The sequence below is a fragment of the Crinia signifera genome, chromosome 19 (genome assembly GCF_055691185.1).
Source record: "Crinia signifera chromosome 19, ASM5569118v1, whole genome shotgun sequence".
In the NCBI taxonomy this organism is placed as follows: Eukaryota; Metazoa; Chordata; class Amphibia; order Anura; family Myobatrachidae; genus Crinia; species Crinia signifera.
In genome coordinates, this window is record NC_139226.1 from 105,241,201 (window position 1) to 105,266,562 (window position 25,362).

General features: G+C 46.1%; 1 protein-coding gene across 2 annotated transcripts in view; it reads right to left on the reverse strand.

Annotated features, from left to right (window-relative positions):
- Positions 1-21,990, reverse strand: part of LOC146042823 (membrane-spanning 4-domains subfamily A member 4A-like) — a 44,003-nt gene extending 22,013 nt beyond the window's left edge. For both annotated transcript variants that reach the window (XM_083163078.1, XM_083163077.1), the window contains exon 1: positions 21,870-21,990. The gene's annotated coding sequence lies outside the window, so the exon portion shown is untranslated. The remainder of the gene's footprint in view (positions 1-21,869) is intronic.
- Between the last annotated feature and the right edge of the window lie 3,372 nt (positions 21,991-25,362).

Genomic DNA, 25,362 nt, shown 5'->3' on the forward strand with positions numbered 1-25,362 from the left:
CAGGTGCTGTCCCTATGTGGGAAATCCGGCCCTGGCTGCCACGCTGCAGGTTCCCCCATTGCCAGAAGTGTCCCCACTGTCCTCTGCACCAGCGCCACAACTTTTATCAATGTCTTGCCCACATACCACTATTATACAGCCTCCTGCTTCATGCACGCTCACTCCCACCCAGTGGGAGGAGACGCTCACCCACTGCCGGGAGCTGCATACTGTCCCCCACCCTCCTCCAGTTCTAGGGATGCCCATCAACCATCGATTTCAAATAATCAATGGTTTATGGCCGATGTTGAATACTTTTGCCATCGATGTGGAAGGACCAGATGGTTTACCTACATCGATGGCAAAGGAGAACCGATCAAATTTAAAAAAAATTTAAGGTGCTGGGACACGGAGCATAGCTCCGCCCCCCACACCCGGAAGTCCCACCACTAAGTTCTGATTGACCCACGGCCTATTCAGTCAGATATAATGGATGACCATCCATAGCTACAACAATCGATGGTTATCCAAGTAATATGTTACTACATCAATGCCAACCATCGATGGCGCCTGCACCAATGCCTATCCCTACTCAGCAACAGCCAAAAACCTTTACTACTCCTCATGCCCACACACCCCCTGGATTCACCACGCGCCAGCCCCCGCCAGCCGCCGGAAGGGGACGTGTGCACACACGTGCGTCCCCTTACAATGGGACTCCCCCAGGGTCCCTGCCAGATTCCCCCACCTCCCCACTCCCCCCTAACCCTGCCCGTCTCCCTGAAGTGGAGATGGGCAGGGTTCCCATCCCCCCCACCAACAGGAAACTGGGCCGCGCGCGCATGTGTGAAAGCATGCATGTTCAAGTCAGATTTAGCGCCGCTCGCCAGTGCGGGTGGTCTGGCGTGCCCTGACGCTGGATGAGCTGCGCTACATCTGTAAAAGGGTTTAATAACTGTAATACAACCTATGTTGTGTACGTTATAAAGTGAGAGGGGCAGATTTATTAAGCTCGGTGAAGTGATAAAGTGTCTGTTTTTTTATCACCGGCCAATCAGCTCCTATCTGTGAAGTTACAGGCTTGGTTTGAAAAATGACAGGGAGGAGCTGATTGGCCAGTGATAAAAAACAGACACTTAATAAATCTTAAGGCCCCCATACATTAGTCCGACTTGTCCTAAGGACAAGTCGGACCTGATTCCCCCCTGCAGCTCCCCGGGAGGGGGACACACGATTTGGCACTTGATGTGCCAAGTTTTGCAAATGATACATCGCATGCGATGTATCATTTGCAACTCCAGGGGAGCTGCAATGTGAAGGGAGCAGGGGGCAGGGGGACATTGAGGCGGCTGGGGGGATGGACGCTGCGGGGGACACAGCTGCGGCAATTACTTACAGCTGAGCCGGGCAGGGGGAGCCGGGAGCTGTCTGTACCGAAGGGAAAAAAAAGCCCATACAATGAATGGGCAGCCTGTGATTGGCTGCTGAGCGCTCTCTCAGCCAATTGCTGACTGGCTGAGAGAGCGCTCAGCCAATCACAGGCTGCCCATTCATTGTATGGGCTTTTTTTTTTTTCCTTCCGTACTGACAGCTCCCGCCGGCTCTATGCCGCCTGTGTCCCCCGCAGCGTCCCCAGCCCCCCCTGCTCCCTCTACCGCCGCGCCGCCCCACTAGGTCCCAAGTCGGGTGGTCGGACGTGCAGCAGGTCCGACCACCCGACGCAGATCCGATGCGCACGGGACCGCGCATCGGATCTGAGGGGACATCAAAACTAGCCGATTTTGGTCCGATTGCGGCCAGATCCGACTGATCTGGCTGAAATCGGACCAAAATCGGCTAGTGTATGGGGGCCTTAAGTGCTGTAAATCCTATATATACAGTATATAAGGAAAACCAAAAGGTGCCTGAAAATAAGAATTTTAGAACATTATATAAATTAAAACTTGCCAAAAAAGTGACCCGAAAGGCATGACATTCTATGGCCTTGAACATGTCACATTAGATATAAGAAAAGGTAACAGAAATAACCTTTTGTCCAAACGAACATCCTTCTGGATTATAACTGTGAACACCTTGTTACCAGGAGGATTGAATGAGGGGGTTGAAATTACTCCATTTCTGGGTCAATCATTCCAGTACTATTGTAATAATACTGATCCTATTTATAAAACTCTTTTTATTCTCTAGTATAAGTAACATATCTATTATATGATATATAAATTAGGTTACCGTATATTGTTGCCACTATTATTGCTAGGTCATTTTACTTAATTTATTCATATGGAAAATAGCCTGTTTATTATTGATATGTGTCCCGTGCTGCTGCCCAGAGATCAGCAATGTCAGAGTTAAAATGTCAGCTGCGTCTGATGTAGAGGCTCAGCCGGGCTACATAGAGGATACTGACCGACGCTAGGCCAGCCCTTTGAAGAAACGTGTAGTGGTGTGGCCTAGCATCGGTTTGTGGATGTGAGTGTAACGGCTTTAACAAGCTGCCGTGTGCAGACTTTTGATATACATGCTGTTATTACTGCGGTTGTGTTAACCGCTCACTCTGGTACGTTATACATTACCATTTCCTCAAGTGGATTTTTAAAAAGAATAAAAACTTTTTACATTTGATATATGCACTATGGAGCGCTCCCGTTTGTTGTTCCAGATCACATTTACCTGCAAATCCAGGTGCCTGTGAGGCCAATTATTGGAGCAACCGGTCAGAAAAAGTGATCTCAGTGCATTTCAAGAACATACTTTCTAACGTACAAATATATATGCGTACCAGACAGGTAAGAAATTCAGCATATAGTGTAATTTTTACACGCTGAATTTCACACCTAAGTCTGGTACGCACATACCGTATATTTGTACTTTAAGAAGTATATTCTTCCACTTTTTGCACAAATTCTACAACACTGAAGGTGCAGGAGTCTGACCACCTATCACCACTACACTTCGAAACAGAACTTTTTGAGAACTTTTGCAGCAACTACTATATATTAAAAGCATAGCCTGCAGTGAGCATGCCTGGAATCAAACATAATGTGATAGGTATGTTTATGGTAATATTTTTGAGCTATAGTGTTAGGACCTGCAGAAAAGTGGGGTCCCGGGGAGGGGGCTGCAGGCTTAAATGCAGGGCCGGCGCTGCCCGCTCAGCAGAGGATGCAAAGCAGGTAGGCGCTGGGCAGGAGAGGCGCCACTGTCTCTGCTCTGCATCCCCTGCTGTCTCTGAGGCTGCCGGCTGCTGCTGCGTCTGTCACACTGCAGGGCACGCAGCAGCGCCGGAGGCACAGAGTTCCCTCCAGGCTGGCTCATAAACATCAGGGCAGCAGTTCCAGTACGTACTAAAAGGGGCGGGGCTACACGTACGGAGGGGGCGGGGCTACACGTACGGAGGGGGCGGGGCTATGATGGAGCAGGACTGAAGAGAGACACAGGAGAGGCTGAGCTGCCAGGACAGCAGAATAAAGTGTGAGTGTAATAATGTTGTCAAATGGTGTGGGCACGTGTATAGGCAGGCAGCATTACCAATGTCAGCAACTGGTGTGAGCATGTGTGTAGGCAGCATTACTAATGTCGGCAACTGATGTGGGGATGTGTATATATAGGTAGTGCTACTAATGTCGGCAACTGGTGTGAGCATGTGTGTAGACAGCGCTACTAATGTCAGCAACTGGTGTGGGCACATGTATAGTCAGCGCTATTAATGACGGCAACTGGTGTGGGCACGTGTGTAGTCAGTGCTACTAATGTCGGCAACTGCTGTGGGCATTTGTATAGTTAGCGCTACTAATGTCGGCAACTGCTGTGGGCACATGTATAGTCAGCGCTATTAAAGTCGGCAACTGGTGTGGGCACGTGTATAGTCAGCGCTACTAATGTCGGCAACTGCTGTGGGCACGTGTATAGTTAGCGCTACTAATGTCGGCAACTGCTGTGGGCACGTGTAAAGTCAGCGCTACTAATGTCGGCAACTGGTGTGGGCACGTGTATAGTTAGCGCTACTAATGTCAGCAACTGGTGTGGGCACGTGTATAGTCAGCGCTACTAATGTCGGCAACTGGTGTGAGCATGTGTGTAGACAGAGCTAGTGATGTCGGCAACTGGTGTGGGCACGTGTATAGGCAGTGCTACTGCTGTTGGCAACTGGTGTGGGTATATGGTTACACAGTGCTACTAATGTCGGCAACTGGTGTGAGCACTACGTTTAAGCAGAGCATATGTTTACACAGTAGCGCCTTGAGTCCTGTTGGAGAAAGTGCGCTATATAAATTCTACTTACTTACAGTGCTACTAATGTCGGCAACTGGTGTAGGCATATGGTTACACAGTGCTATTAATGTTGGCAACTGGTGTGAGCACTACTTATAAGCAGAGCAACTACTTTTGGCAACTGGTGTGGGCGTTCTGAGTAAGCAGCCCTTCAAATGTGGTTATATCCAGGAGTATTCGGAGCATTATGTGTAGCATAATGTGTGTCAATATCATATAGGCATTATGGTGCTTGGCATATTTTGTAAGGAGAATTACGGTGTGTGGCATAATGTGTAATGGGCATTATGGTGTGCTGCATATTGTGTAAGGGGCATCATGATGTGTGACATAATGTATAATGTGTAATGGGCATTACTTTATTTATAATGTGCCTTACTGTGTGTGGTATAATGTGTAATGGGCATTGAGGTGTGAAACATAATGTGTTATGGGGATTACAGTGTAATTGGTACTTTTATGTGACTATGCCCATTCCCCATAAAGCTACGCTCCTACATTTTTGCGCGCTCCTACGGCGCAAACTCTCTCTGTTTTTTGAACTCATGGCACCAAAATGGCTAGTTACAGCTGTGTAAGGTGAATAATATTGTGCTACTATGTGGTGTAATTTGGAGTGGGAGTACTATTGTGTGGCCATTCCCCTTCCTTGAGAGATCACACATTTTTCTTTTGGTGTGCGCTCTCCCTTTGTAAAGCTTGGGTGGGCGCAAATTTATAGTTTGCAGGAGGGCGCCGAACCCCCTAGCACCGGCCCTGCTTAAATGCATTGATCAATACGTGAACTAAATATCCACTGTTTATTATTGTCAGTTAATTTAGTGATTGCAGAGCCCCTGCAATCTCAATCACTCTCTCTCTCTCTCTCTCTCTCTCTCTCTCTCTCTCTCTCTCTCTCTCTCTCTCTCTCTCTCTATGCAACAGTTATATAGGCAATTTTAATCAGGCTTCTTGTACGCTTTGTAGCTAAACCCCTGAATAAGCCCCCTAGGGGACGAAACGCAGCAGATGATGTAGCTCATTTTATTATAAATGTACAACAAACCTCTTCAATTAACACTTTTATTGGAAAAGACGGTACTTGTGTATTTTAGCGGCGCCCATCGAATCGCATACCAAAAGGCATGCGATGGTATGCGAAGCGATATCGCGCGATGTTGTACAATGTCATACAATTTTAAAATTGTATGACATTGTATATGGCATACAATGCCATACAATGCGATGCGATGCGATTAAACATTGTATAAGCACCCTAATGGATGTTAAATGCACCCCCACGTCACCCCCCCACTATAAACGTGAACCCGAAGCGTGGCGAGCACAGCGAGCCCGCGAGGGGCGGCGGTACTCGTCCTACGACCTTTTCATACCCCCACTATCCACGTCGGCGTGGAGTCGAGAATAGAAAGTGTGGCGAGCGCAGCGAGCCACCGAGCCCGAAGCGTGGTGAGCGCAGCGAGCCCCGCGTGGGGACGCGGATACCTGTGAAGCCCTCGAGGAGACGCGGATACCTGTGAAGGTATCCGCGTCCGCTCGCCACGCTTCGGGCTCGGTGGCTCGCTGCGCTCGCCACACTTTCTATTCTCAACTCCACGCTGACGTGGATAGTGGGGGTATGAAAAGGTCGTAGGACGCGTACCGCCGCCCCTCGCGGGCTCGCCACGCTTCGGGTTTAAGTTTATAGTGGGGGGTTGGCGTGGGGCTGCATTTAACATCGTAAGCACCCATTTGGGTGCTTAAAAGCACCCTTTAGGGTGCTTATACAATTTTTAATCGTATAGGGGGCCAAAATTGCGTCGCATCGCATCGCATGCCATCTGGTACATGGCATGCGATGCAATTCGATTCAAACATCGCGCGACCAACATTGGGGGCGCCGCTAAAATACACAAGTACCGAAAAGACTATAATAAAGAACAAAAACTATTGATACAGACTTTTGTGTTATACAATATTTGTGACACCAGTAGAGGTGTATCAGTAGACATTTTGTATCTAGGGCGCCACTCCACAAATTGTCTATATAAACCTTGTGTTTCTTCATTTTCCAACAGGGGAGTTTGTGGATAAGGCTGACTTATATTGTGCTCAGTAAAATATATATTTTTTTTAATTAAGTGCGATCCAAGGGTTTGGATTGTGTGTATATATATATATATATATATATATATATATATTTCTTAAAGAGTTAATTAAGTTGTCACCCCTTGATCAAAAATATTTACTATGTACTGTTGACGTTGTTTCCCTCTATACCAGTATCCCCCATGATAGGGGATTACAATCAGTAAGGAGGGCAGTTGTTTCCAGTGAGTGTTTTGGTGGCCCTGATGTTTCCTTTTTTCTACAATTGCTTGACTTGGCCTTGTCAAGGAATTACTTTATGTTTGACGGTGAATATTATTTGCAGTGCTCTGGGGTGGCAATGGGTTCTTGTGTCGCCCCGAGCCTAGCAAATATATTCATGTATGATATAGAAAGAGATTTATTTTTTGCCAATCCCTCTGTTGCCAGATCCATCAAGCTATATCTGAGATTTATTGATGATATTTTCATACTGTGGTCAGGAGATGAGAGCAGCTTCCATGACACCATGAAATTGATCAACACGCAGGACCAATCCATTAAATTCACCTACTCTTGTAGCTTTGAGACACTCAACTTCTTAGATGTTAAAATAACAATAAACGAAGCCCGTGAAATAATCACCACTTTACACAAAAAACCCACAGACAGAAACACAATTCTGCATGGTTCTAGTCATCATCCACCTTCCCTCAAATGGGGTCTCCCCTATTCCCAATTTCTGAGAGCATGCAGGATTTGCAGTAATACTGCTGATGCTGAAATTGAAATAGACAGAATGACCAAAGACTTCCTAGTCAGAGGTTATCCATACAAACTCTTGAGGAATACTAAATTAAAAGTACTCAAGTTAGACAGGACAACGACCCTGAACTCCACTACCAACACTAATAGTGACAGTAGGATTTTGTGGACCCAGCGGTACACCACACAGAGTGAAGCGCTGATGCAAACAGCGAAACAAATCTGGCCAATTGTTTCCACCGATAGGAATTTACCAGCCTTAAAAAAATACTAAGATCTTGCCTTCTTACAGGAGAGGCAAGAATATCAAAGATAAAGTAGTACACAATGATATTAGCCTGTTAAAACCAACTGCCAATGTCTATTTCCTTAGCCGCAAAAATGGCAACTTTAAATGCCTAGGCTGTATTACTTGCTCCAACCTTGAGGTTGGTGACCACTTTTTCCATCCAAGATCTGGTAAAAGAATTTCGATCAAACATCCTTTAACATGTAGCAGCCGTTTCGTCGTCTACTATATAAAGTGTCCGTGTGGTCTCCTATATATAGGAAAGACGATTAGGCAATTCAAAGAGCGAATAGCCATGCACAGATCAAGTATCCGTGCAGCCCTGGATGGCAAAGGGTCTGACCAACCGGTGACCAGACATTTTAAAGAATTTAAACATTCTCTGCCCACACTCAGATACAAAATTATAGACTGCATTCCACCTAATAGTAGAGGAGGCGACAGAGGCCGTCTATTATTACAACTAGAAGCAAAATGGATATACAGTATAGGCTACAAACAGTAAAACCACTTGGTTTAAATGAATATTTTTCATACACCTGCTTTCTGTGAATCTGCCTCATCCTAGCTTCAACATTTGATTCATGTTTTCCGTTTGTAATAAGGTGATTATTGACTACAGCTGTGCAGCCCATTTGCTTAAAGGTCATTGCACTGGTTTGTTCCGATTCCAATTAAGCCCATCATTCACCTCAGCCTGAGCAACATTGTAATTGCTCCCAGTCAGTTTGTGTCATACTGCTTTTCCCTCCGTTAGTGTCTCTATTTAATTTATAGTTTATCTCTATACCACGGACCACTTACTTTGTCTTCATAATATGTTCTAGCTACATAAGTATAATCATTGATGAGTCCGTTTAAAGTGAGTCATTAGAGCATTGTTATACACATGATACTGTTATCCTGCTACTGTCTGAAAATTTTAAATGTATTTGTTATTTTTGTATCACCTAGGTGATGGTAACTCACACCCTCTGACACGCCCACAAGGGGGAGTCCGGACCCGTCGACGCCCAGTCGCATCTATGACGTCACCCGGCTCCCTGCTGCAGCGTGTTAGAGTTAATTGTACAGCACAGGTTTTTGTCACAGCCACAGGCTATATATGTAATGCCCCTTTCAGACCGCACTTTTAAAACGGTAAATTGCCGTTTTTTTACCGTTTTAAAACGGTAATGTGTGCGGTCTGAAAGGTCCAGTCCCACTTAACCGGTTAGAAAATGCCGTTTTTTCTAACCGGTTAAAATGCAGGGTCCTACCCGTTTCTGAACCGGTATTTTAGCGCAAAAATCGGCTCAGAAACGGTATTTAGGACCCAGCCAATGAGCTGGGTCCTAAATTCAGCACAGTGAATACTTAATGAGCGCTCATTAAGTATTCACAGCACTGGAGCCCCCCCCGCGCGTGTCGACACCCCCCGCGCGCGTGTCGACGCCCCCCCGCGCGTGTCGACGGCCCCCCCGCGTGTCGACTCCCCCCCGCGCGTGTCGGCGCCCCCCCCCCGTGTCGACTTACCCCGTGCCGGTATCTCCGTTGTGGTTCCCGGCACTGCAGCTCAGTATGCTCGGAAAGCACTTATGAAAAAAGTGTCTTTCAGAAAATGGCTGCCCCCCATACGGAAGACAGTTTTTTTAAACAGGGTTTCCTATGGGGCAGCCATTTTCTGGAAGACACTTTTTTCATAAGTGCTTTCCGAGCATACTGAGCTGCAGTCCACAACGGAGGTACCGGCACGGGGTAAGTCGACACGGGGGGGGGGGGGGGGGGGCGCCGACACGCGGGGTGGGGTGGGGGGGCGTCGACACGCGCGGGGGCGTCGACATGCGCGGGGGGGCGTCGACATGCTCTCGGTCGACACGCGAGGGGGGGGGGGAGCTGCACGGAGGGGAGGGCTGAAGGCTGCACTGGCTTTGACCCTGTATTTGGAAAGTTTCCAAAAACGGGTCTGCCAGTGTCAAAAAATCGGCACTTAAACGGTAATATACCGTTTAAGTGCTGCGGTGTGAAAGGGGTTTTATCTGGCAGACCCGTTTTTGGAAACGTTTCCAAATACAGGGTCAAAGCCAGTTATGCGGTCTGAAAGCAGCATAAGTACCACTCTGTATTTCTTTTATGTCTTGATAAAGGGTAGTAACCCGAAACGTTGACAACTGCAGCTAGTGTAAGCTGTGTCTTATTTTCTATTTGACTAATGTTGAAAGTGTCCAGAGTGCCTATTCGTTGCAGCATATATATCTGTTCCAAAACCAGCGACGCAGCTACAGAGATTAGAGATATGGCCATGAAGTATGCGGCCAGAGGATATCCTATCAAGCTACTTAGACGCACCATGGACAAAGTCCTAAAGATGAACAGAGACTCGCTGCTCATTCCCAAGACCACCCCCACACTTGATAATCGCATCGTGTGGACACAATGCTTTTCGACATCCAGCACCGAACTGGTTAAGGCAGCCAGAAGAATCTGGCCCCTCATCGCTTGTAACCCTGAGGCACCGGCCTTGAAAAATAGCACACTCATGCCTGCCTACAAGCGCAGCAGGAACATAAAAGACCTGGTTGTGCATAACGACATTTCTAAACTGAAAGTAGATTGCCAGCCGACCTTTCTCAAAAGGAAAGATGGCAATTTCCGCTGCCTTAAGTGTGTGACCTGCGGTGGTCTGGAGATTGGGGACCACTTCTTCCACCCCCACACGGGGAAGAAGATTCCCATCAAACACCCTTTAACCTGCTCAAGCCGCTACGTGGTGTATTACATCAAATGCCCCTGTGGCTCCATGTATGTGGGTAAAACCATTAGACAATTTAAAGAGAGGATGGCCCTCCACAAATCCAGCATTAGAGCCGCTCTCGGACCTAAGGGCTCTGACCAACCGGTGGCCAGACATTGGCGAACCTTCCAACACAGCCTTCCCAGCCTGAAATACAAGATGATCGACCACATCCCTGAGAACATCCGTGGTGGTGACAGGGGCAGAGCCCTCCTAAGATGTGAAGCTAAATGGATTCACAGACTGAACACTGTACAACCCTGTGGACTCAACGAAATTCTTCCCCTGTCCTGCTTTCTGTAAACCTGGACTGCTTACATAGTTCTTGGCCCCAGCCCCAGATGGACTTTTTTCCCTGCTAAGACTGTTGTCCCACTTATTGCGTGGGCTCATTCCCCACATTCCATTGATATTGCCCCAGCGCTTCACAGTACATTGTTTGCATCATATTGTTTATATTTATTTTTATTTTTCCCAGCTTTCGGGTGCACTCTGAGGCTTTTCTCACTAGGTGTTGGGTACTCCACCACCCCTGCCCACACTCATCATCACGTCCACACCAGTGACCGCACTGTGGTCCGTTTCTTAGCCCTATCACACAGTCTGTCTGTGTGGTTGCGCTTCTCCCACTACCTCATCTTGCTCACACTCCAGCACACGCAGGGTGGAGGTCGGCTGCAGCGTGTTGCTGATCCTTCAGCACCGTGGTCAGTGTCCTCCCTTCTTACACACTTCATGAGCACATAGTTTTGAACACCTTTGTTTTGTGGTTTTTGAGCATGCCGCACGTTTATATTTTTCACATACACACACTCCGTGATAGACACCCGCTCCCTTTGCCTCACACCGCTTGTCACCCGCACGCGCTGTACTTTGTATGTTAACATTGCCATGCTGTTTCAGTCCATGCCGCTTGTACACTGTGCTTACTTATTGATTTTGTCACCCGCACGCGCTGTATATTGTATGTTACTGTTGCCATGCAGTTTCAGTCCATGCCGCTGTCACACTGTGCTAACGTATTTACTCATGCTGTTTATTCTGCTGTCCCCACAGCTCCTACTGCAGCTGTCATCTGTGAGCACCCCAGCGGTCCCCCGGCTCGTTCCGTTCCTTCCCTCCTCACTACACGCGACGGTGTTCTCTGCTTTGACGGAGACACCGTACACAGCGTCCTTGGTTTCCATGGACACCAGCCTTGACTTCCACAACCACGCCCCCCGGTGACCCCGATTCCCCGACTGCGGGGTTGGGATGACGTCATCCACTACTCGCCGGGTGTCGTGCAGGTGATGGCTGCACGAGGTGCTCCTGCCCCCACACTTCCCTATAAATGTGAGTATGTATCCTTTTACTTGTTACGTCTTGATAAAGGGTTTCATTCCCGAAACGTTGACACACAGATTGACTTTTGTCTCTTTGATTGTTTGATCTGCCGCCGCGCAGTTTCTATTCAAAACCTCCAGAGTGCCGTCTACCTATCCTGGTTATATCTTTCCCCTGCCGTGGGGACAGAAAGGCACCGGAGTTGTTGTGTTCTGTTCGAGAGTGCCTGGATTTCCTCCTGTGTTATATATATATATATATATATATATATATATATATATATATATATATATATATATATATATATATATAATTATTTGTCCGGTTTGTTTATCCAGTTATTCATTGTGTCTGATGGGATGAAACCAATGTATTGAAGAAAAAGAGAGAAAAAGATTCCCAATTCGAGGCACTCATTCAACTGATGTCAAGTATATTGATTCCCATTGAGAGTGTCCACCGACAAGTTTAGTGTTAAAATATACCTTTTATTTATATTGATTAAAAATAGCTGCAAGCCAGCGAAATATAGACAAACATATATAAGTGCAAATTAGTGGAAATTAAAGTGATTAAAACGTTGCACTGTGTTGTTATTGTGTTCTGCCTATCTTGGTCTACCTTATAAAGGTTTTATGGTATTGTGGTTATAGAGGAAGTTACTGTATGATTGCAACAAAGTTGCTAAATGTTTAGTATCAGACCATTGCGTCACATAATAACCACAGTATTTTAGCTGTATGTAGTGACCTCTCTTGTCCACTGTCTGTGTAATCTTGAGTATAAATCGCTGCAGACCCTCCAAACTAATGTGTTGGTGGGTAGCTCTATTATGCTAGATTGTACTGTAATTTACAGCGCTATACTTATTGATGTATATTCTCAGCAATAAGGATGATTGAATAATAGGTATAATACCACTTAGCTGAGTGGAGTGAGCTGCCTGCCTAATGCGCATTTTGCGTCAGCTTTTTGAAAAAGCTGACGCGAAATGCGCATTAGGCAGGCAGCTCACTCCACGATTCAAGGAGTGATGCTGCTCTCTTTCTTTCTTTCTTTCATTTTAAACAATTCTTTCTATTGCACTGTGTTATAATGGGATTATCCCAAGTATATGTACATTATGTTGTGTCTTCCTGCCGTGGTAACCTAAGTCGCTAAATGAACATTAAGTGACAGAATAAGTTTATACTGAAATCTCTCCCACTGCACGTGTAATCAATTAATTGTATGGTGTGTACATAGGGTAAAACCTTTGGGAGCCAGTAATAGCACATATACAGATTATCACAGTACAAAATATGTGTATGGGGCTATGAGATATATATGTAGATCTGCAGCATCAACCAAACGGCAATTTGCGCTAAATAGCGCACACACGTATATGAACTCCAATAATGAATAAACTGTTGCTTGATTTAATTGAGACATTACAGATATATTTGTGCCAAGATATAAGAGCACCAACAACTCACACTGGTATTAATACAATTAGTGTGTATCAATTTCGCCGTTTGATGCTAGCAATATACAAGACTGGCTCCACGGCTTCAATAAACAACATTAAATCGCACAGTGTGTATCTAACACCAGCATCATAGGTTTTACCAAGATTTCACCTTCCATTTACTACAATTATTGTCTATAAGTGTCCTTAGAGGCACGAAGGTGAATATCCACCTGTGTGCAGGAGCTCAATGCGCTGTGGTCTTGCTAAAACACGCAATAATTGAAAGGACAAAAACCTTTGATACATGATGCAGCCATTATAGTGCAATTTCAGTTATGAACACACAGGCATAACTGGTGCACATATTGAGTCACGTGGTATTATACCAACTCCCCCCCTTTTACTGTCCGGATCGCCGGTATCACTACTAGGGATGCCAATCCCGGGGCATTTTTTCAATCCCGGGATTGGGGATTGAAAAATGCTCAATCCCGGGATTCGCCTCCCTGAAAAAAAAAAAAAAAAAAAAAAACCAAACTGCCCGGGCCGCACTTCAGATCATCCCCACCATTTCTCTGTAACCCCCCCTGCCCTGCACTGCACTGTCACTTACACGGGGTTGACAGGCAGTAGCAGGACCATCATCTCCAGCAGTCGGTGGCCTTGGAGCATCACAGTTGGCGGGCGGGCGGCTTGGAGCATCACAGCGGGCGGGCGAGCGGGAGAGAACATCGGGAGGGTGGCTCGGAGCTGCTCAGCAGGCGGGCGGCTAAGCGCATGAAACGGAGGAGGGAGAGTGGGTGACTGGGAGCAACACACGCCGTGAACAGGTAATCAAGTGTGCTGTGCTGTAGCACCATGGCGGCGGCCGGGTTGTGCAGCGTGACGTTATGTCAAGGGTCACGCTGCGCAGCCCGACCGCCGCCATGCCGCTACAGCACACTTGCGAACAGCCGCTGCCGGTATGCCTGCCTGTATATTACAAGCGGGTACTAATTCCGCAATCCCGGGATTGAAAGGCTCGATCCCGGGATTAAAATCCCGCCGTTTTTAGGCCAAAATCCCGGGATCCCGCCGATCCCGGGATTGGCCTCCCTAATCACTACTGACTCTTAGGTTACAGCAAGCAATATCAAATTGCACAGTGTGTATACAAAATAAAAGGTTTCACAGTCCATCTTCTAATATTTGCAAGCAATGGTAACATGTGCCAATAGAGGCACCTAGGTGAACATTAGCCTGCCTTACAGGAGTCTAGTGTGGTGCGCTTTTTTGCAAATAAATAAAAATAAGGGGACAATATATTTGACTACGCTGTAGCTATCACTGAAAATTCCCCTTATAATACACACTTACAATTAATACACTCACTCAGCTAAGTGGTATTATACCTATTATTCAATCATCCTTATTGCTGAGAATATACATCAATAAGTATAGCGCTGCAAATTTCAGTACAATCTAGCATAATAGAGCTACCTACCAACATAATAGTTTGGAGGGTCTGCAGCGATTTATACTCAAGATTACATAGACAGTGGACAAGAGAGATCACTGCATACAGCTAAAATACTGTGGTTATTATGTGATGCAATGGTCTGATACTAAACATTTAGCAACTTTGTTGCAATCATACAGTAACTTCCTCTATAACCACAATACCATAAAACCTTTATAAGGCATACCAAGATAGGCAGAACAAAACACAATAACAACACAGTGCAACGTTTTAATCACTTTAATTTCCACTAATTTGCACTTATATATGTTTGTCTATATTTCGCTGGCTTGCAGCTATTTTTAATCAATATAAATAAAAGGTATATTTTAACACTAAACTTGTCGGTGGACACTCTCAATGGGAATCAATATACTTGACATCAGTTGAATGAGTGCCTCGAATTGGGAATCTTTTTCTCTTTTTTTCTTCAATACGTATTATAATATTCCCAGGGAGCACCTCCAGAAACTATAGGAGTTTAGAACACTTAGCAAGTCTGGAAACAACTGAATCTAAAATATTATTGTTGGTCTGTGCGGATAACTACAACCCCCCCAAAAGGGATGAAACCAATGCAAGGTATTCCACTGGCTCCTAGCAACCGTTTCTGTATGTCATTTATCTATGGCATCCTAGATAATGATAGAAATAATCAGATTGGTTGTTATGGGCAACATCACCTGTTTTCAGGGATTTTGGCTAATGGCGATACCCGGAAAAAAAAGCCACTTCTTAGGAGTGCTGGAAGAGCTACTAATTATTTTTAAAATGTTCACCGCTACATCCAACTCAGTGATAACCCAATAATTTGAATATTTAAACCTGGGCAACGCCGAGTACTTCTGCTACTTCACTATAAATGCCAATAGTGTCCTCATCCAGTGTCCCACAGTGCACAGCGGTGACCTGCTCTCCTAGAATTCCGAAATATGTTTTCCAATATTGTTGCTGGGAAAATTCTCCAGTGCGCCTCATAGAGATCTCTGCCAGGAACAAGCTTATGTGGCTTACGAAATATCTATTTCCTGATAACACAGCTAATTTTGAGCTATGGCAAATTAAATATACTTTTCGTATCATAAGCAACAGATAGAACTTGTATAAAAAGCAGATTAACACATTAAGTGCCAATGTTGATGTGAGAGATGTGCAAAATATCAGCTATAAATGCCAGCGCCGTAGTCGAGTTATATCACTTTAGTTATTGCCGGCAAATAATCTGAAGTCAATTATACCCCTTTTACACCGCCTAAAAACCCGGGTCAGTGGCGGGTCAGACCCAGGTCAGCGGCAGTGTAAATGGGTCTTCTACCCAGGTCCTGACCTGGGTTGAACATGGCTAGGATCTGGGTAGAGGGCAGTGTAAACGGGTACACCGGGTCATCCGACCAGGCTCCCAATTACAACAATGGGGGAAGTCCAACCTCTGGACCGCAGCGTCCACAGGTTTGACTTTGGGGCACACACAGCCTCCGCTGCTGTCTGCTGTACTCTGAAGACAGCAGCGGAGTCAGGGAGGAGGTGAATGGATGCCTGTGTGCTGCATCCATTCACCTCACGGACACGGGCTGGAGGGATGCACGGGGGCTGGGGGCAGCCCAGCAGCTTACCTTGGTGCTGGTCTGCCGGCAGTGCGGCGAGTGGCGGTCCCAGCGGGGGGTGATCGCAGTCCCAGCGCTTGGAGATGATGTCATCTCCAAGTGCCGCCTCCGTCTACACTGCGGGTAGGCACCGCAGTGTAAACTGTGAAAATACCGGGTCCGACCTGGCTTGGATCTGTTTTCCAAATGCCGGATCGTAGCCGAAATTTTTTGGTGTAAAAGGGGTATTAATTGAAGTTTAGTTAAATATTCTGCCCCTCCCAAAAAAAACTAACAGTCGTTGTGAATTGGCATTTTAAGCGGATATTTTGCACATCTCTCACAGCAACGTTGGCACTCAAAGGGTAATGTTAATTTTGGTACTTGTGTAGTTTCACGGCGGCAGTTACGTAGTCAGCGTAGTGTCCCTGTCAGCATCGCAGCAAGCGTAGTCAGCATACCTGTCAATATCAGTGTTGTATTCCCATAGCCAGAGTAGTCAGCTTCTGTCTTTTGTGCCTAACCGGAGCACACACATTTAGCGTAGTCAGTCATCGTTACGCAGTTAGCGTAGTCAGTCAGCGTTGTGTCAGCGCTTTTTACATTGTGTGGGAACCATTGACCATTTTTAACCTGCCTGACATGACAGGTGTTAATGTGTTCCTGAAACACCCACACTATCCACTGCTGTGTGAACAAGCCCAGGCGAAACGCACGTCACAAGCTTCTCCGATCACGTAAGCGATTACGTGACCAGCTGTTTGATCTCCGTCCCGCTGAAGATTGCTGCTGCGGCAACAAGGAGACTTCGCATTCGGCGTCCAGATCTGGTAACCGGACCCCCCGATGATGCAGGCGGTCAGACTTCATTTAGGGTCTCGCTGTCATCTAGTAGGGAGGTGGTCCGTTTTTGTATAGTCTTCCTATCATTGCTTTTATTTGTGGTTGCCCTCCGTATATGGGGGATTGATTGAGCGTCACCCTGTACCATTGTCAAATACGGCTACATAGTGGTGTGCATTTATATAAAAAAAGTGTTCATTCACTATCCCATTCAGACTCTGCATGCAGGTTGGGGCTATACATCTATTGATTTGGTTTGAGTGCAGCTTGGCTCCAGCAAATTGTGTGGTGTGTATGCAGGCGTACTAACCAATGCGTCGCATGCTGGAAAGACACCCAGCAATTCACCTGTGTGCACATAATATAACTCTGGAGTGAGAATGAATCCAGAGGATATACGCTGGTTTGGAAAGAGGTGCGTGTGCTGAATTAATGAGTAAGATCTGGTAGCAGTGGAGTGTTAACCCCTAGTGGATATTGAGACAGTGAGATCTGATATATAAATTGATCTGTGAGGATACATTGTTACTACTGGTACAAAGGGAACTAACATTGCCACGAATGTCTCAATTTAAGCAGAAAAAAACACACTTTTGCAATAAGAAAATAAATGGTCACTCATACTTCACAGGAATACCATTTGCTTAATCAGAGAATGGGATGTTGCAGCCCAATCTGTATGCTAAATAACCATTGACCCATGATTAGAGCCTTACCATCACTCAATTGAGTGAAACACCCATAAAACCTATGGTGCATTGTGGATAGGGTGATATGATGGTCATTTTAAATTTTTGCAATTTTTCAATTGTTGCCATTGATTTCTTCATTTTGCTGTGAAAGGTGGATGTACATTAATTATAATACCGGCATCTGAAATTAAATAATTTATAAACTGTCGCTGGGAATTGATGATCTTTTTACACAGCAATAGTAGTGTGAAAAAATCACTATATAGTAACAATTTTATATAAAAAATTCTTCTTAAAACACATAAAATACTAAAAAAATAAAATATAAAAAAATAAGTGCACAGCAGAGAAAAAATATAAAAATTATACATTTAATCTAACAGAATGACTTCAGTTAGGGGATCTAGAGTGCACCCCACCCGAGTTTCTTTTTTTTTTTGTTGCTAAAGACTACGTGGCCCTACTCGGGGGTGCACCACTGAACATCACTTTCATAGCCAAGGACCATTGGGTTAGAGGTGTTGTGTGATGTACAATACAAGGAATATTCCTTCAAATTAAAAATCAGTTATATCCCCTATTCTATCTAATTATTGTGATATCTATCCCCAATAATTAGTGCAGTTCCCCATAACAACCCCTGATAAAAACCCCCACTATCCATGTCAGCCCGGAGCTTGGCGAGCGCAGCAAGCCCTGAGAGGGGACGCGGTACTCGTCCTCATGACCTGTTCATACCCCCACTATCCACGTCGGTGTGGAGTTGATATTATAAAGAGTGCCGAGCGCAGCAAGCCACCGAGCCCGAAGCACGGCGAGGGGATGCGTAAAATTAGCCCGTAGCGAGCACAGCTAGCCCCGTGAGGGGACGTGGATTACTTGACGTGTATTCCACGTCCCCTGGAGGGGCTCACTGCGCTCACCACGCCTCAAGTCGTTTGACGCATCCCCTCATGGGGCTCGTTGGGCTCGCCACACTTCGGGTTCTGTGACTCCCTGCGCTCGCCACACTATAAAATCAACTCCACGCTGACGTGTAAAGTGGGGGTATGAACAGGTCAGGACCAAGACATGGACCATTTCCCCTTGCGGGGCCACACTTCGGGCTGGCGTGGATAGTGGGTGTTTGAAATTGAGGCATTTGCCAGTATGTAACATGGAGCATTGGCAAATGCGACCTTTATTGTGCATGAGATGCACTTGCGCACCGCTCCCCCCCTTTGTGCATGAGACGCACGTGTGACCGAATCCCTTACCAGCGCGGGGGATCTGGCAGTTACCGGTGCTGTGTGAGAGGTGCTCACTAGGCATGCAAGGGAAGCCGGGGACAGAGCTGCAGCTCATGGAGACAGTATGGTGACTACGCTGCCTGACGGGGACACTACGCTTACTACGAAGGGCTGCCGCTGGGACACTATGCTAACTACGCTAGGCTGCCTTTGGACTACACTGACAACGTAGCGTGCCGTCATGAAACTACAAAAGTACCTTAATTTTGTATTTAATAGCATCTATTCAAAACCTATTCGTAAAAAGGTGCATAGAAGACCGTTGTTCCTCATCCTAGTGCATTGTTGTACTGCATTCTCATGAACATTGCTTACAACTATACAATTGCTCACTCCTGTCTGTACGTGATGTATTCTTTCATTTAAGATAATAACTTGTTTTCATCAACACACAAGTCTGATATATGTAACTGGTATTCCTTTGCACTGATGCTGGGAGAGAGATCACTGTACATTAAGGGGCAGATCAAGGAGTGATAAGTAACGAGTGATAACTAGAATATCACTCCTTGATAAATCTGCCCCGTAATATACAGTGATTTCTTTTCCAGCATCATTACAAATGTTAAGGCGTGCTCCAACCAATCAGCTCCTGTCATTGTTCAAACACGTGTCAGGTAGGAGCTGATTGGTTGGAGCATCTTTTAACATTCGTAATGAGTGACTAAAGAATACAGTATCACTCCTTGTTAAACCTATCTACCTAATCATTAAGCATTTTCATTATCAGAGGTTGATGTCAATTCTATTTCCACAGTTCTCACTGTCCCTAATCTCCAGGGACTGAGCTTGATTTTACTGTACAGTATTATCCCTGGAAAGGTCTGACTGTGTAATTGTCCCTATTTTTCAGTATTGACTTTCAGCACAATAAAAAATTCCTATTATTTTTACTAATTTCTTCAACTTCCGTTATTTGAGGATTCAAAAACTGACCGATTATCGAACTACTGCACATGGGTACCGCTAGCATTGCACATGTGTGTGGGTGAATAGCGACAGAATATGTCACGTGCGAGGAGTGCTGGCACACGAATACCACAGTGGTCTCTGGAGCTGTGGGTGGATATGGGGGGGGGGGGTGCTACTGCCACGCTACTGGCTTGCAGAGTGCCGTTCCATGCACCTTGCAAGCCAGAAGCACGGGCAGTGAGGCAGGCAACAGTGCACCCATGGAACCTTTGCGCTCTGTTCGGTGCACCACTGGCCCATTCGTAGTTACAGCCCTGAACATATCAGTAATGTCAGTGAATGCCTGAGCAGAGCAACACTTGAATTAATCTGTTGGGTGCCATATATTGGCCCCTGGCATGAGCAACACTTAAATGAATCCCCCCATAGAGGTGAGGAGCAGTATTAGCCTTATATTCATAGGCAAATTTAGAATTATGGTAATGGGTGGTCCCAGATCTAGACATAATAGCAGGGGGACCTTTGCGTGTCGTAGCCGTGTGGCAAAAAGGGGGCGTGGCCTCATGGGAAGGAGGCGTGACATCACAAAAAGTGGTGTGGTATTACACTTTAGACCATACACAGTAATGCCCATTACACATTTTAGCAAACTCCGTAATACCCATTACACATAAAGCCACACGCTGTAATGCCAATTACACATAAGGCCACACACCATAATGCCCATTACACATTGTGCCACACATCATGATGCCCATTATATACTATATAACAAACGATAATGCCCATTACATATTTGCCACATAAGTGCTGCTTTCCTACGTGCTCATTGCTAGGGGGTTCTTGCTTGATGGCACCATAGTACCCATTACACATGATGCCGCACACCATGGTACCCATTACACATGATGCCGCACACCATAGTAACCATTACACATGATGCTGCACACATAATGTCCCTTACACATTAAGCCACACATTATGCGTAATGCCCCCACATACCGCCACTTGTAGCATCCCTTAAGCAATGCCCCCAAATGTGCCACTTACTGTAAATTTTTATATGAGCCTTCGCTGCTGCTGCGGGGAGAGATGGAGAGCGGTGCAGCTGCTTCTATGGGGAGAGGAGCAGAGCGCAGCGCAGAGCACGCTCCCACTCCCCTCCTGGTGTCCCCTCTAGCCGAGTGGACATTTGAAATATTGTGCGTGCTGTTGTTTTGTGTGACGTCGGGGGAGCACGCCGGGCGCCGGCACCACATGATTAAAGGGGGGGCGGGCTGAGGTGAAAGCGGGGAGAAGAATTGGAGCGGAAGCTGCAGGGGTGACAGTCATTGACAGCTGGGCAGAGAGCAGTGGGCTGCCCGGCTGTATTCAGAGCACTGCAGGTCATGGCTGTTTGAAATAATACTACTTTCACAACAGAAAATGCAGCGATTTACCTGGGAATATGGTCCCAGGATCATGCAGGGACATTCCCAGGCTGACCCCTTATACACCAACCTGCATTTTCTGGTGTGAGGGGGAGAGACAACCACTCCCCTCTCCCTACCCCCCTTTAACCAACCAGCTATATCTTTGGAACCAACTGACCCATTTACATGAGGCCAGTATCATATTAAAGAACTTTTGAGTTGGCTTCGAATTACTTTGGTCCCGTGAAACTGGGCTGTTTGGTTCCAGAGAAATCTGCCCTCAAAGCACATAAACAGTCATGAAATTACATTTAAGAAATGAAAAAAAAAAAAGGTTTAACCTCAATATCCTTGGAACCAATTAAGCCATATGGATCCAGCCTGGTATCAGATTAAAGGCCCAGATTTGGGTTTGACTGAGATCGAGCTTCAGTGATGCTGAAGGGGGAACTGGCAGCCGTTGAACTGGGTGGGGGTCGGAATTAGCGGGTCCCATTTTATCTTATAGGGAAAACTTTCTAGCTTTGCCTGGCAGTATCTCTGGTTCACAGGGGGCTAGAGACACGGGGCTGGGCTCGTTGAAAAGCCCCATCCTTCAGCTACAAAATGGGCTAATGGGTGGTCCAGTGCACCCCCGGACCACCCCCTAGATTCGATTATGCTTATATTATATAGGATTCTGGCACCTATAGTATCTGTCTCCCTACATTATATCTTACCGTATTGCAATATACAGATGTGGGTTCCCTCTGAGTGTTACACAGCAGATTATACTGTCACATCCTCTTTCAGGCTGTTCTCTGAGTGTTTGTGGCTGTTTATAGAGATTTCCAGAGAATGGCATGACGCTGTGTACAGGGAGGAGTCCCATGTTCCTGCAGTCAGCACTGATCACACTGTTAGAAGCTATCCCATGTAAATAAACTATATAATTCAATATAACTCTAACTTTGCAGAGTTTGTATATTCTCCCCGTACTTGCATGAGTTTCCTCCCACAATTCAAAAATATATTGGTAGGCTAATTGGCTCCCAACAAAATTAACCCTAGAATGTCTGTGTGTGCGTGTACATGTGGTAGGGAATATAGATTGTAAGCTCCACTGGGGCAGGGACTGATGTGAATGTTCAAATATTCTCTGTAAAGCGCTACGGAATATGTGTGCGCTATATAAGAAACTGTTAATAAATAATAATCAATAAATATAGCAAACTGTCTTACAATTATTAGTCATGGAGCCAGAGGAAACCCAGGATAACGCAAAGAGAACACAGATAGGGTCCGTAGCTATAGTGTTGTAATACAGCAATACTAACCATTGTGCCACCATCCGTTCCGACTAACAGAATCTAGTTATCTGACTCTCTTTAACCCCTTGAGTGGTGGGTTTTGCTAGGGCAGGACAAACCTACCAGGGCAGGTTTGTCCTGCCCCAGCAAAACCCACCACAATAAGCTGGAAGCCCCACCCCCCTCGCCTCCGGCTTAGGCAGGGGTGAGAGCGGCAGCAAGGAAGCTCCGGCGTACTAACGCCGGAGCTTCCTTGCTGCCCCTCTCACCCCTGCCTAAGCCGCCTGTCACATTCAGCAGTGACGTCGGCGGCAGGCTGGGGGATGTTCGCGGCTCGGGAGGACTCGGGTGCCTGAACGCTCCCGAGTCCCCCCAAGCCGCGCCGACCATACCCTTGCCAGCAGCCGACGTCACTGTACAATGAGTGACGGGCTGGCTGGCCGGGCAGGGGAGCTCCGGCGCACGATCGCCGAAGCAAAGGTGACGGGGGGACTCGGGGGATCTGGGGGAGGGTGTGTGTGCTCCAGAGGTGCTGCGCCAGTGGTGCACACCTGGACACCACTGGTGCACACCTATTCTATATTAGTGGTATGCCTGGAAATTTTCCGGGACCGCCCGCTGCGGCATACCACTGAAAGGGTTAAAAACTACTACCTTAGAAGATGGGGTCACTTCTAAGGAAAATATATTGACTGGTTTCTAAATAGACTTCAAACACTGTGATACGTTGTATGATACTACTGGACAAATGGCATGACCTGGAAAAAGTGAAGAAGCCATACTGAACCATTATAACTCGCCTTCACTACATAGCAGCATTCCTCCCAACATTTTAATGTACCTTTACTTTTAACGAACTTTGAAAGTTCAGATTGTCGGTTAGACAATTTTGAATCCCAAACAGTGGCATAAGTTTGTCTAAATATTGGTGCCCTCCAAATAGCTCCATCAGTAAGATATCCGTCTCCAGTAAGACACTTGCAAAAATCATGTTAGGAGGTGGATTCAGCCACAGAAGCAAAATTGACAGGTTTCAGTTAACTAATTCACTCACAGGGCAGGAGATGTGCCCCATTGAGAGCAGGAGCCCGGTGGCAGATGACTCCATTGCCTCCCAGAGTTACGCCCAAATAAGATAGGCCCTTATTCTGATCGGTGCGGAAATATCCGCGTGCGTTCGGGCCGCCGATGTTTTGTGTCTGCGCATGTGCAGAGGCGTCTCTGCGCATGTGTGAGCGGGGCGTACGGCCAAATCCCGCATGATATGTGAACACTCCGAATAGGGGGTGGAGAGGGGCGTGAAGGGCTATTTGGGCTCATTACCATATGCATACGCCCCGCGTTTCATGGGAGTTCCCATGAAAACGCTGGGCGTACGTATGGTAATGCAGTCGTGACGCACGTGTAGGGGGCGGACATATGACATCGCCGGATGTCAGCTGCCCGCCCAGATCCCTGCTTTTGCACGGAGAAATGTCCGTGTGGTCTGAGGTTGCGGGTGCTGGTGGAGCACTCGGTCCTGCATTCGATGGTCTGCGACCATCGAATGATGGGGGAGGTTCCGTGAGATGGAGGAGGCGTATTCCGTGTAAAATACACGTGCGGTCCGTTCGGACAGCTTCTTACCTCATACGGACGGAGTTGGCGATCCGTATGGAAGGCGGGGTTTCGCACGCACGGTCCTGGCCGCATAACCGGCTCTGGCCGCACCGATCAGAATAAGGGCCATAATGATGATTAACTTGAGGTTACAAGTGTGGTGCAGATGAACAACTTACATTGAATGTAGCATCATTGATTATGAGTTAGATCAGATCAGAAAAGGTCACAAAATCTGGACATTGGTACAGGAATGTAAAGGCCCATACACACTAGGTGATATTGCGCCAAAAACAGCTCACTTTTACCATTTGAGCTGCTCAAAAGCCGTCTGCTCCGTATGGGTGGGTGACGTGAAATCCCAATGTTGGATCTCACAGGATTTGTGTAATTTGTGAAGCAACAGTCTGTAGTGTGGAAGTCGAAATTGCAGCTCTACGCCATTAAAGTATTATGACCGCCCACTGAGCAATTCCATGGCGCAACTTGCGTCTGATTAGAGTAAACGTAACTACCAGGGCCGGACGTAAAACATTAATGGTTAAATTCTTAACCCCTTCCTGACAGAGCCAGTTTTTGCGTTCCTGACAGAGCCATTTTTTTCAAATCTGACATGTTTCACTTAAGTGGGGATAACTTTTTTTTGCTTTTACTTATCCCAGTGATTTTGAGATTGTTTTCTCGTGACACATTGTACTTCAAGTTAGTGGTAAATTTGGGTCGATACAGTCTGTGTTTTTTTGTGAAAAATACCAAAATGTCGTGAAAAAATGGAAAATTTTGCAATTTGCAAAATGTCACATTTTCTGCTTGAGAGACAAATAAACATACCACTCAAAATAGTTAATAACTAACAAAGACCATATGTCTACTTTATGTTGCCATCATTATTTCAACCTCCTTTTCATTTTTTTGGACACTAGGAGGCTTCAAATATGAATAGCAAATTCTCAAATTTTCAAGAAAATTTCAAACACTGATTTTTTTAGGGACCAGTTCAGTTCTGATGTGACTTTGAGGGACTTGTATGTGAGACACCCCCATAAATGATGCCATTTCAAAAACTGCACCCCTCACAGTATTCAAAACAGCATTTTGGAAGTTTGTTAACCCTTTATGTGTTTCACAGGAATTAAAACAAAGTGTAGGTGAAATTTCAAAATTTCTTTTTTTTTGCAGTTTCAATTTTAATACATTTTTCTAACGAACACAGTACATTTTACTAGAGAAATGTGACTAAAAATTGATTCCCCCAATTCTTTTGTTTTCATAAATATCCTATATGTGGCCCTAGTGTGCACGTTGACCAAACCACAGGCTTCAT